At 41.3% G+C, this 12,840-nt stretch overlaps 1 protein-coding gene and 1 long non-coding RNA gene across 2 annotated transcripts in view; one reads left to right on the top strand and one right to left on the bottom strand.

The window, feature by feature from the left end:
- The window catches only part of plxnb2a.1 (plexin b2a, tandem duplicate 1), a 220,988-nt gene that overhangs the window by 125,368 nt on the left and 82,780 nt on the right, over positions 1 to 12,840 (top strand). The gene's annotated exons all lie outside the window — the stretch shown is intronic.
- Positions 5,880 to 10,938, bottom strand: LOC120433956. Its single transcript, XR_005608861.1, has 3 exons — positions 10,863 to 10,938; positions 9,622 to 9,703; positions 5,880 to 6,339 (listed from the first exon to the last, which is right to left on the bottom strand). It is a non-coding gene; the product is annotated as an uncharacterized LOC120433956 (long non-coding RNA).

The raw sequence follows: 12,840 nt of genomic DNA, 5'->3' as shown, positions 1-12,840 counted from the left end.
GCAACACAGGTTCACAGGGTTGAGACCAGAGACCACTGATGACCTTCATCAACAATGGGCAAAACTGTGGGCAATGTAGGCCGGTTCCAGAGTTGAACTTTTCTCAACTGTAAGGCAAGCAATGGTTGATTGATATAAGACACGTTGGTAAATATAGTTACCTTAGGCAACTGGACCCTGGATTGTCCTCTAGTGACCAACTGATGCAAATCAATGCAGAAAGAGCAAATCGCTTCCTTCAAGTATAAAAATCTGGGAAGTCATCTTTTGAAACAGGAAACAGTGAAAACAGGATGTATTTCAAACAGAAATTTGGCAGATGATTGGATGGGCTGCCTATCCCCCGTTTAGATCAGTCAACCATAGCAGATTTATAGGTTAGTGAACAGTCTGTGTATCTGGCTTTGTAGCAAGTATATTGTTAGATCATTCTTGCTTCTTTTGAAAGGGATATTTATTCATGAAACACACTATTACTTAGAAATAGTACTTAGATGGATCAGTCGCATGCTATCTAGTCCCTTACCCAAGGCACGTAGCCTCAGCCTTTTGCCAGCAGCTTCTCAGTTGATAGTTCAGGTACTTCTTTTGATATTTTCATCCTGCTACTCTCTCTAGAGTCCATCTGCTTTTCTATATAAATTCTAAAAGAAGGCTTGATTTCTTTGGCTGCGTTGTTTGTGCAGAAACCTTCATGTTTCCAATGTTGTTGCAGTCCAGACAGCTCGGTGCACACAATAAGTTCAAGTGTCCATTTGTTTGTGGTGCTAAATAGTCTTTGTATCACCAACATTACTACAGATCATGCAAAGCAAAGTGGCGGATTACTCAACTAACAAACCCACATTGTAATTCTGAGAGACCATCTGGTAGAAAGCGAGGATATATGTAGTATTTACACTCTGAATGAAAATCTATTCAGTTGAAAGTAGCATCTGGTTTCCTCTGCCTCCAAAGATTGTAATTTGCAGTGCCTACATTTCACTGTGGAGTCAGTTTTCCATAACAGCTAGGCTGCAGAGAACTCTGTGAAATAACTCTGATGTTCTTTTGCTTAAGAAAAAAAAAAGATTTAAACATCTGGGGTTTCAGTCCAAAACCTTCTCAGGTGCAAAAGAAGACTTCGACTTTCAACGAGCTTGGTTTTCAGACTGTGCTGAACTGCGGCAGAGATCCGGATAAAGAGAGAAATGAGAAAGCCGCTCTCACTAGAGTGTGTTCCTGCATTAGATATAATGTAATAGTCCATATTGAAGATAATACTTGGATAACAAAGTGCAGTAATGATATAGTATATGAAATCCTCAGCAGGAAACTAATATCCAGCTGTTATCGCCTGCCAAGTTGTGGAGGAGAAATGAAGGAGAAACTTTATATTAAAAGACCCTGTGGCGCTTTGTGTCTCTCCCACTTCATATTCCAACTGAAATTGTCTCAATAAGGCAACTTTGACTTCTGCTTATTAAAGAGATGTTTCCCTCTTTCTTTTTTTTGTCGTGGGAACAAAATGTAAAACTTCAAAATTATAAAATAACCTCAAAACTTAAACAAATCTCAGTAATCAAGCAGTTTAGTCATTGCTGTGTGTTTATCTCACACACATCACTGCAGCTGATATTCAGACAAAACCAATGATAATAATCACCCACCTGCGGCTCTTCCACCTCTCACTTTTTACAGCTTGCTTTGTAATTCCAGTAACACAGAGCAGAAGATTACAGCGAAAAAGCTCCAAAAATAATTGAGATTATAACTACCAAACACCAAATGGCAGAAGGATAATGTTGGTGAATATTCCACAGTCACAGGGGTGACCATGTGCAATGGGTCTGCGATGGTGTTGCCCTCGAAATGGCAGCTTTGAAGACTGGAACCAGGTCTTTGAAGTGACTTTGGACTGCCAACACAGTGATTAAGAAGCAGTGAGACGCAGTCAGTCTGCTACCACTTTAAGATTGAATGGGGTCAAGCTGGCAATTACCTGCAATCTGTTTGCAATAATAAAACAATTAACTGTGATAAATTAGTGAAAATCGCAAATCTGTTGCTGTCTCCAAATGCAGAAATTTGCGTTGGACATTCAGAGTCCAGCCAGAGCCTCTTAGATTAGAACCAGAAATGGAGAAAATCCATCACAAGTATTGATGTAATTGCTGCAGGACGGTGCTTCAACTGCAAAAAATGATACAGGTGCTCAGCAACCTTCCTTTTATACAGGGATATACGCACTGCTGATGTTTCCACAAGGACTTTGCTGTCCGACTTTTACCCGTATGTGACTGAGCCATTGTTGAGCATATTGATATGTGGATTTAGCAGCTAGAAGATAGTGGAGACCAAACATGAGCTAAAGAAAAGTATTGAAAAAGTGCCCAGATAAGTTAGAGAATTGCATTTTATGTTTTTAATGTTGTAAAAGGTGTATTTTGAACGGAAATGTTTACTTTTGAGATCCCAACAAAGTGTTTTTGTTGTTTAAACGTACCCAAACGGTTGGTAAATATGAAAGAGATTTAAACTCCCATCCACCGCTCAGAGGCAGCTCTTCTCACACTTGCACTTTTTTGCTCATTTGTATTGTTAGCTGGTGATTTAGGCACCAAAGCTGCTTGATTAGATTCAGAAAAATATCATGGTTTGAGTTTCACAATATGAAACCTTCACATTGAACAGCTTAAACTGTATGTGTTTTTTAAATTTGTGTTCCGTATTGGAAAACAGTGATTCCCAAACTGAAAAAAGTCACATGACCGTGATCTCAAGTTGGAAAAACAACCCTGAAAGTCGGAGAAATTTGCAAAAACGCAGTAAATAATTGATTAAGCATAACGTATATTGATAAATTATGCAAATTCAATTATTTTGACTGCATTTAATTGATATTCTGGTATTAGGTTGTAGCCATTTATTGTGCTTCGAGTAGAATGACCTACTGTAGATTAATTATAGATGACAAATCAGTTGAAGTAATTGCAGCATTAACATGCTGATTAAACACTGAGCAATGAATAATCGCATCAACACTGCAGCGCAGTGAAAACACTACCCAACTCTGGAAGTCTGTCCAGTCGGAGAGCAACATGTGCAGGGGGCAATTTTAAAGTGTCCAAATGATATAGTGTGCAACACAACATCAGTGCTAAAGGACAATTTAATTTGATCTATCCCAGCTGCTCTGACAAATCAGCTATATCCCGCCAACCTGTTCGGTCTAAACACTTCAGCGCCTTCCCCCTACAAAGTGGCAAACCTTGTTTTTGGGGTTTTTTCCTGACATGTGAAACACTTTCATGGATCAGATGATAGGAACACAATCGGGACGATCTGTTTTTATCCATTTCTTGTTTCTGCTAAGTTGCACATAAAATGAAAGACAATAAATACGCAGAGGAGGACAAGAGGACACGAGCCCGATTTAAATGTAGAAAGCATGGAGACCATCTTCGCTTGTTGTTTTTTCCACCCACAGGATGGCCACACTGACTTTTTTTTAATTTATTTTTTTTGCAGCTCTGTCTGTGTAACCTCTGAGGCTCTGCAGTACCAAAGAAAATCCCACATGGTTTCATATTTTATTCATTCTTCATCGAGCGTGTTTTTCTGTCTGCCTCCTACACAGCGGTCACTGTGCTGTTTTCACTCTCTTCCCACTTACTTGTCATCTCCCCTATCTTTTCTTGCACTTTTCATGATGGGGACCCCCCCACCCCCCCGTCTCTGGAGCAGGGGTCTTCAAAGAAAACTCTGCACTGACCCTCTCCTCCTATGCTCTCCGTTTGCTCCCAGCTGGTCTTCCTCTCCCCTCTTCACTCACCAATAAATGAAAGGTCTTCATTGACCTCGCTCTCTTCCTTCTCTCCCTTTTCTAAGCTTCTGAGAAATGTGAAAACTATCTGACATCTCCCTGGGACATCGTGTATGTGTGTCTGTGGTTGTGTATGTACACAAAGGAATAGATGAATCAATTGAGAGACCCTTTTTTTTTTAAGTAAAATAGTTTGAGAGAAAAATAACTGATTAAATTTCACAAACAGAAAAACACCCAGAGACAGTGTTGTAACTGGGGGGCTTTAACTAAGCAAGCACAAGGATAACGAAGGCTCCACCGGGATGCAATTAACAACCACTTGTATATCATATTAATTGACTCAAATAGAGGATTTTTCTTTGTTTTGTGGAAACAGCGACATGCTCGGAATGCTTAATTTATTTTATTTGGAGTCCAAAACTAGAATATATTTAATGTAAAATTATGTAAAACAGATAGAGACAGAAAATATTTGTATCTAAGAAGGTGGCATCCACAAGTGTAAATAAAAATGACTCAGCTAATTGTAATTCTGAGGCAAACATGAAAGCCTGCACTAAATTTCCTGGTAATCCGTCTGGTAGTTCTAGCCTTTCAGAACTGTTTCTTTTAGCGGGGTTATGAAAAAGTTCTTGTTTAGCTTGAAAACCAAGACTCGGTGTGAATGGATCCAAATGAATGGCTTCCTGGAAAAGCAGAAAAACACATGCGTGTGGCTGTTTGCTGCAGAGCTTTTAACATTACACTCTTGAAGCCTGATTTGTTGCAGCAACACAAATGCTGCTTTTTCTTTGGAGTCGTAAGTAAAATTTTAACATTTATTTTTTTATTCCATGCCTCTCTTTCCAGCCATCCCACCCACACACACTCCAGTGGATGCATCGGTGGGGATTTGGGGTTTATTATCTGCCCAAAAATAGTTTAACAACCACACAGGAGGACCTGGGAGTCCAACTAGCAGCCTTCTACAGAGTCCCAGAGTCAGGATGTCAGTAATGGGACATGATTCAGAGGATCCTTCATGGCTCAGCTTGTTCTGAAACATGCTACCATAGGTGTAGATTTAAGGGGATACTGAAGCTACTTCCAATGTTAGGAACTCATTTGAAAGAAGCAGGGGTATTCATTAGATCCCAGTCACACTGACCTGTAAAGACTGGTTGGCAACTCCCTGACCATCACCGGTTGCTAGGGAAAAATGTACATTCCTGGACCGACTACCTTAGGTAAGGCAGTCTCTAGGTGGAAACAGAGACCTCTGAAGGCAACATGGGACATCTCCATTCGGTAATGAAAACTTTTTCAATTTTCATTACTGCTTGTTGAGTAATCTGAATGTTTGCTGATAACTCGGCGTCTTCCACGGAAAGCACAGTCACTTGTGGGAGGTTTTTGGAGCAGCGCCCTTCTTTTGTGACCCCGTTTCACCTGGCAGCCTCCAGCAACCACTCACATACCAGCTGACGTCGGTGGGTGTAGTTGTTGGAGGTTGCTGTGCAGTCCGTAGACCTGTGTGACTGAGGCCTGAGGAAGACATTGCTAAGTGAGACAACAACGCCTCTGACAGAGTTTTTGTTTTCTCCCAGAAAAATATGCTTATGAATTATGAGTTCTTTTGTGATCTCTGCCAAAGATACACACAGCATGTGTGCATGTTTGTGTGTGTGTGTGTGTGTGTGTGTGTGTGTGTGTCTGTCATCATGGCACTGCTAGCGTCATGTGCACGCAGGCCATTTAATAGCTATTCAGGAGTTTTTCTTCCAGGTCTTCTTCAGAAAAAGAAGAAAATTCCTTGGATCTGAGTTGTTATCAGTCAAAAACATCACAGTTTGAAACAAAATAAATTCTGAACTCAAAATGAAAAGCTCAGGTTAGTGAAAATGAAAACTGAATAGCAGAATAGCAGAAATGAACTCCTTGGTGGTCAAAGAGGCTTCCCCCTCTGTAGGTCTCTGCTGGGATAAAGCAATAAAAATGGACACTAATGTCCACAGTGACATTTGAATAAGAAAACAGATGTCACGGTGATAAACATGTGGTGGAAAGATGGAGCCGTGACCAGCGCCAAAACCCACAACTGCTACTTTGGTATGAACAGGAGGGAATTTTGTTTGGTGAGAATAAAATTAGATGGATTAGCGGATTAAAGGATTTGTTTGTGTCTGAATAATTTAAGTTTTTATTCAGTCACGAATTGAGATATTTTGCAGCACACAACCAAGAATTCCTCAGCTGTTTACCACTAAAACAACCTCAGTTTCGTGCTGTTGTATGTAAAAAGACAGTTTGTCTTCATCAGCGTGAGTGCTTGTGAGGGTTGAGGCACTCTCTGCCGTCTGTTGCCTCGTGTAATTCCAGACTGACTCCATAATGTTGATCAGGGCTCTGTGGGGGCCGTCCATCTGTTTCAGGACTCCTTGTTCTTCTCGAGGTTGAAGATCGTCCTTTAAAAGTCAGACTCACTCGGATGTTCAGGCTTGCTGTTCAGCTTGCTGTTCGGGCTCCTAACAGGAAGCTTCCTCCATTCAAATCTGTGGGAGAATCTGAGTTGGGTCAGTGGAGAGCAAAGCTGAAATCATCCAATGTCAGTTTGTCTTTGCATAGACTTGTTGTTTTTGTTTGTTGTTTTGTTATTTAGCAGAACTAGAGCTAAATAACAAGAGTGATAAAATATTAGCATTTCATTCACCAAAAGTGAAGGACAGACATTTTGGGTGGGTTGAACCACACAGCAAACAATATTAATTGCAAGATAATCCCATTCTGCATAGAGACCAAAGCCTCCTTTGTACCAAGCTGTAAAGTTGAACAGTGTAATATGCGTCTATGGGTGGGCACTGATTCAGTTTTGGAGCCAACCTCAAGTGGCCATGAATGAAACTGCAGTTTTTGGCTTAATTTTGTAGCTCCTGCTGTTGCTCCTCAGTGTAAAGTACAGTTTAAATTAACTGGTGCAGAAGAAATGTAAAGATTTTTGCAGTCTCCTGAGTAGGAGTTCTTCTTGTCTGGAAAATCTCTGGATTTTTTTTACCTAGCAACAGGGCCAAAGACCCCTCAGAAACACTAACCTTTCAGTCATTTACTCTGTGACAAATCCTTTGAGGTTTTATGTTGTTTGCTTATTTATTTTTCATCTCCTGATTCTCAGTGTGTTGCAGGAACTGCTTCTATGGTTACAAATGAGATTTTAAGCTGGACGTTAATTCATCAACAGCAGTGTGAGTTAGCACTGTTTATTTTGTGTGTCAGCTATTCATGCGGAGTTTTCCTGTCTAGGCCTCTGTGCTTCCTCCAGCTTAGATTTTTAGTGTTATCGCTACATTATACACACACACACACACACACACACACACACACACACACACACACACACACACACACACACACACACACACACACACACACACACACACAGAGCCAGAGAGTGGGTATAATAGCTCTGGCCAAGCATAACAGGACAGTGCAGAGCCAGGTCCTAGTCATAACATCCCTACTGTACATGCTGTTCTGTTAGCTGTGTGTGTGTGTGTGTGTGTGTGTGTGTGTGTGCCCAGATAATGCACCATAACCTCATCTCACCTCTAACACACTTACACACCTCTCTTCCTTTTCTGAACTATAATTCTGACTCCCATCCTCACCTTGTCGTCTTATCTGCCCTTTTATATGCTCACTCTCTTTCTCTCTCTCTCTCACTCACACACACACACACACACACACACACACACACACAGCCTCTCTCGTTCCCACACTGTGCAGAGGTGTAATCAGCACCTCATATTGTAACAAGAGATTAGAGCTGCTCAGCTAAAAATCACAATCTGCCCCGTCAGATAGCACAGCCTGGGTGAAACACACACACACACACACACACACACACACACACACACACACACACACACACACACACACACACACACACACACACACACACACACACACACACACACACTATAATACAGAAAAGTGCTACCTGCAGCCCCTGTGATGAGCCTCTCCATAATTGTTGTCTTCTCTCATATTGTCAAAGTCCTCAGCAGCTCTTCCATGATTACCAGCACAGCTTCACCTGAAGGAGGCGTAATGATACCCTGCACTGACCTCCCTGCGCTGACCTCGGTCCCCCCTCAGCCAGGCTCAGTGCAGGATGAAATCACTTTGTTCTTCAGCTCTCACTGCTGATCTTTCACAGTTGATCTTATTCGCCTGTTCCTTCTTCTACTTAAAAAAAATCAGCTTCATGATTTTATATTGTTTAAATGTAGCAGCTGAGGTGCAGTTGGTTATCTCAACGAGTCAAGCGGGAGACCTTCTGCTTGTGCTCTGCCGAGGATTAGATGAAGCTGATTTCCCAGCCCGTTCTCATCCCTCGGGTGCCAATTAGTGCAGTTTTTGTTGAAGCCGCTGGCGTGGCTCGTTTACACACAAGGTGTCCTCCTGCTTCTGTGCACCTGGTGACGGCATTAGTGAGCAGGACCTGCCACTTCGATTTGTCAAAGAGCAGCGTTACTGTGACGATGGCGAGCGTTTTCACTCGAAACCTGATCTCTGCCTCAAGATCAATAAAGTAAATATTAAAAAACCTAATAAACCAACATGCTTTTTTGTACTTAACATGAATACTTTTAAGGACCTAAACTTAACCAACAAGTGAAAGTAAAAAGTGCGTGGGGGGGCTTTCATGAATTCCTGGTACGAGACATTTTTGTGATTAGAAATATCACAGCAGCACGTATAAAGACAGAGTAGACTTATAGACGATCCCACTCAGACACATGAAGTTTAAGAACAGCTTCATGCAGCACAAGTCATTCGACTTCTTCCCATAAACATTAGAAGTAAGTCACTAATTTTTCCTCGAAACACAAAGTTAAGAAGGCGCGCAGTTTTCCCTGGATGCTTTTGCGTTTGTCTGTGTTTGCGTGCATTTGCAGACGAGGAATGTTCTGGGTGTTCTGCAGTGCTGTAATTGTTTCCTCGTAGCTGTTTATATAGGGCACACATTGAGTATTAACACACACATCCTCAGGGCTGAGAGAGAGAGAGATGTAAACTAAAGGTCTCTCTGTCGCTGTCGAGCAGCTGCCTGTCACCGGCTGATACTGTAACAAGTGCTGCTGCTGCTTTACGCACAAAAACACACACAGTAATACGTACGCTCTGTTACACAACGCAGGCTGCATTAACAGAAGCTTATGGTAGCTTTTTTTTTTCCATTTAAAACACACACTCTTTCTCTCTGCTGTTCCATCTACAAACATGGGGCACATTTGTTTAAGAAGAAGAAGAAGAAAAATCCCTTTACGCTCTCACATCTAGGTGCTCATAGTCTGGCTGAGGAGCATTTAACTGCTAATAGCCTCTAAATTCAAACTGCATATTATTATTGTGGATTTCCCTGCTAACACCCTCTTATAATGAACTGGGTCACACACACTTATCGCGTGTGTGCGTGCATACACCTGTCCATGGGCTCATGCTTGCTTGAACTCAGTGTACAGGTGTGTGTGTGTGTGTGTGTGTGTGTCAGAGAGAGAGAAAGAGAGTGTGTGTAACTTTTAATACCCTCTAATCCTCTCAATTTCCCCAGCTCTAAACCAGGGTCACACATTTTCTCTAGTGCCTGTGTGTGTGTTTTTGTGTGTGTGTGTGTGTGTTTGCCTGCACCTGCGCCTCCTATTGCTCAGCTATCTCCCCATTGACCCCAATAGTTTTGACTCGTCCTATTATGTTGAAATCAAAGCCTAACCGGTTTTCCTCAGTACAAAGGCATGCTTGTGCATTTCTGCTTTTGTGTGTTTGTGTTATCGTACCTGGGATTATTTTTGCTGCTGTAACTGTTGAAACTGCTATCATTTCCACTGTGACTGCACCAGTGAGCCGAGTGAAGCTCTGCTGTGGAAATTAGGTTTGATAAGACGAGAAAAAAAAAAAGGTTGAGGTTTTGTTGTCTGTACTAAGGAGCTAAGTCATGCTCTAGACTATGTATAAAAGATGAATGTAGACGCACCTCTGAGAAGTAAAGCCAGTGGGACAAAAAGAAATATCTTAAACCTGTAATCTTTCTAATGGCCACCAGAGGCTGGCTCCAAAGTTGAGTCAATCCCCATAGACTCCAATGTTAAAATAACCAAATTTCCAATTTCTTTAACAAAAGCTGAAAGTGTCGTTAAAGCTAGAGGCCTATTCCAGTTACTCTAACAGACATTTGTTTGCGCTTTTGGTGCCTATTGGTGTATTTTTTTTATGACGGCTCACTCTGCCGTTAATTCTCCTAACGGTTTGTCCCAGACGTCTGTGCTCAAGTTTTGGTTCCTGAAATTGTTCGAGTTCATTAGTTTGATGAGATGAAATATCTGTGTTACACGTTTTACAGTTTATAGATGCAGCATTTCTATCGAAGCATGCTAGCCTTAGCTGATAACTTTAGTTCACTGTGGCTACATCCATCTTTTAAATCTCAAAGAGGGCGGCTGCTTGTATAGAAGTGTAAGAAAATGGTCCTCCTGCATCATTCACTAGCTTCAAGCATTGGAACAGCATAGTGTACTTTCAGTAATTTATGGCCCCATTTAGATTAAACTAGATAATAAAGCAATGTAGACTACATTGTGACTGGCAAGTCATTATACTGTATGAGCGCACAGTGTCCACAGACCTAGTATATATCTCATTAATGTAGCTATTGTATCTCTGCGGGTACTTTCCATCTTTGTTAAAGAGATTCTGGACTACTGTTGAAAGCCCTGAGCTTCCTGCAGCTTGATTTTAAACATTTGTTTTCCAGTCTGAATATAATTACAAACAGACACTAGCAACCAGAAACACACATCCTCACAGCTTTAGGGATTTCGGACCGCCTCAATGGCATATGCTGTACATTCGCACACACACCGGTTTGCTTTGATTTTGATCTGACATGTCGCAAAGCATTTTGAAGCTGATAATTTTTCTTTGTTGATGCTTTTCCCCCCTATATTTAATACTGCATGTAGTCTTAACATCCACAAGACAAACTACATTTAAAATGTCTCAGTTTTTTCCACAGATTTACCTGATTTCTATTTGAGATGTCTGGGCTTTTTTGACAGTATTGTCCTCCTACGGCTTTCTATTGATTAATCAGCGTTTCCATGGTTTCCTTTACGTGGGTTCAGGCAGTTCAAACTGATTAAAAACCTACAAAAACTCAAACTCCAGTACTCAAATGAAAATAACCAGTCTGAAGTTTAGGATTATATTAAAAGTGTGCGAACTGAAGTCACTGTGTTGTATTGTGAGCTTAGAGCTGCTGATATTAAAACAAATAAACCTGAATGTTGCTCATAGCTACAATCCGAGATTCCTAGTGGAATCTGCAATGATATCAAGAGTCATTTGATTCCGCGTTAAAATCAAAAAAGTTCCTCAGTGGATCTGTAAATAGATGGGTCTTCTGGGAGAGAGGACTCAGAGGTGTCTAATGAGAGCTGGGTCTCCTTCATTCAGACTGTCTCAAGCTCTTGTTAGGAGGTATAAAGGCCGACTTTCTAGGCTAGGTATCATTAGGGCTTATTTTCTGACATGTCCCAGAATGCACCCTTCACTACTTTAACACGACAACTTAGCGGCAGCGTGATCTTCCTCTTTCACTGACTCTTCATTTCTTCTCCTTTAATCTCCCAGCAGCTCATAAACGCACCTTGATATGCAAGCTGCGCTTTACCTCTTTGTTGTCGTCCCCGAATATCCACTCTGTCTTCTTGCACAAACACACACACACACACACACACAGAGTAAGCCGTGTGTGTGTGTGTGTGTTGGCCTCGAGGTAGACGCTTCAGTTTATTATGTACAGTTTGTAAGATGAAACACTGGAGGGTTCATGAGCTTCCATACATTATCTGTTTATCATCTCTAGCCCTGATTCTCTTCATCGCAGCTTGAGATCAGGCACATGGACGCTGTTGTCTCCAGTTAAATTAATCATTTGTTGGCTCACTTGAATAACTCGGCATGAGGTAAACGACCATATTTTATTTACGGGGTGGGAGAGAAAGTGTAAAGCCTAGTAAGCCCATCTAGAGGCTAAGCTGATAATAACACTTAAAAGACTGCATCGCCTACTTGGCCATACCTGTAATGTGATTTAAAATGTCCTAACATTTATCCTGTTAATGGTGTAAAGCAGACCTCTCTACAGAAGGAGCCGTGGATTCTAAATAAGTTGCAGGTCTTTTGTTTCCATGTAAACATATAAAATGTCCTTCAGATATCCAAAAACGAGCAGATGTTTGTGACAAACCCACAGAGACCTCTCTATGCTCAGCTCGATGGTGTGTTTGAGCATTTCCAATTGATGTTGTGGTTTTATAACAGTATAGTGCTTTGGTTGTCCATTAGTATCTCCCATTTATAACCTAGTAGCAAACAGAATCAGCAACTAACTGTTGAATATCGCAAAGAACTTAGCAGTGACGGAGTCGATGCGAGGAGACGATGGTTTGTATATAAAAGGTGGGCGTAGCCAGCATGATGTCATCTACTGGTTTGTGATTGATCGCACTTTACCTTTATCTTTTCACCTTTCTAATTTACCAGTATTAGACTAAAATACATGTTTAGATTAGCCAGTGCAGTGTGAAGTTGTGAGGTAGAGCTGGTAAGTTTGGTTATAATTTGGTTTAGTGAGGTGCTTCCATAGACTCAAAGCTGAAGCACAGATTTCTGTTAGTAAAGTTAACCACACTCCCAGTTAGGCTTCAGTCACACAAGTCTGGTTAGCAAAAAAATAGCAACCACCAGTCGCTATAGAAAAATGTGCTTGCTGGCTGTCGCTAGCGTGACATTGGCCACAAAGAGGTCAGCCTCCATCCCCAGGTTACATTGCACTTTTCACAGTTTCAATGCTTCTACGAGAGTAGTTGGCTAGTGTTTGCAGACAAGTTGATATCTTCTATCCATACTACAGGTGACCACGGCAACTTGCTAGCAGCCAAAGCAATTGCATGGCTTTTGCATACATCTATATAACCATTTTTGGCTAATGACAG

This window comes from Oreochromis aureus, linkage group 17 (genome assembly GCF_013358895.1).
Source record: "Oreochromis aureus strain Israel breed Guangdong linkage group 17, ZZ_aureus, whole genome shotgun sequence".
Classification (NCBI taxonomy): Eukaryota; Metazoa; Chordata; class Actinopteri; order Cichliformes; family Cichlidae; genus Oreochromis; species Oreochromis aureus.
Note: the sequence above shows the minus strand (reverse complement) of the source record. Positions and strands in the feature narration are given on the sequence as shown.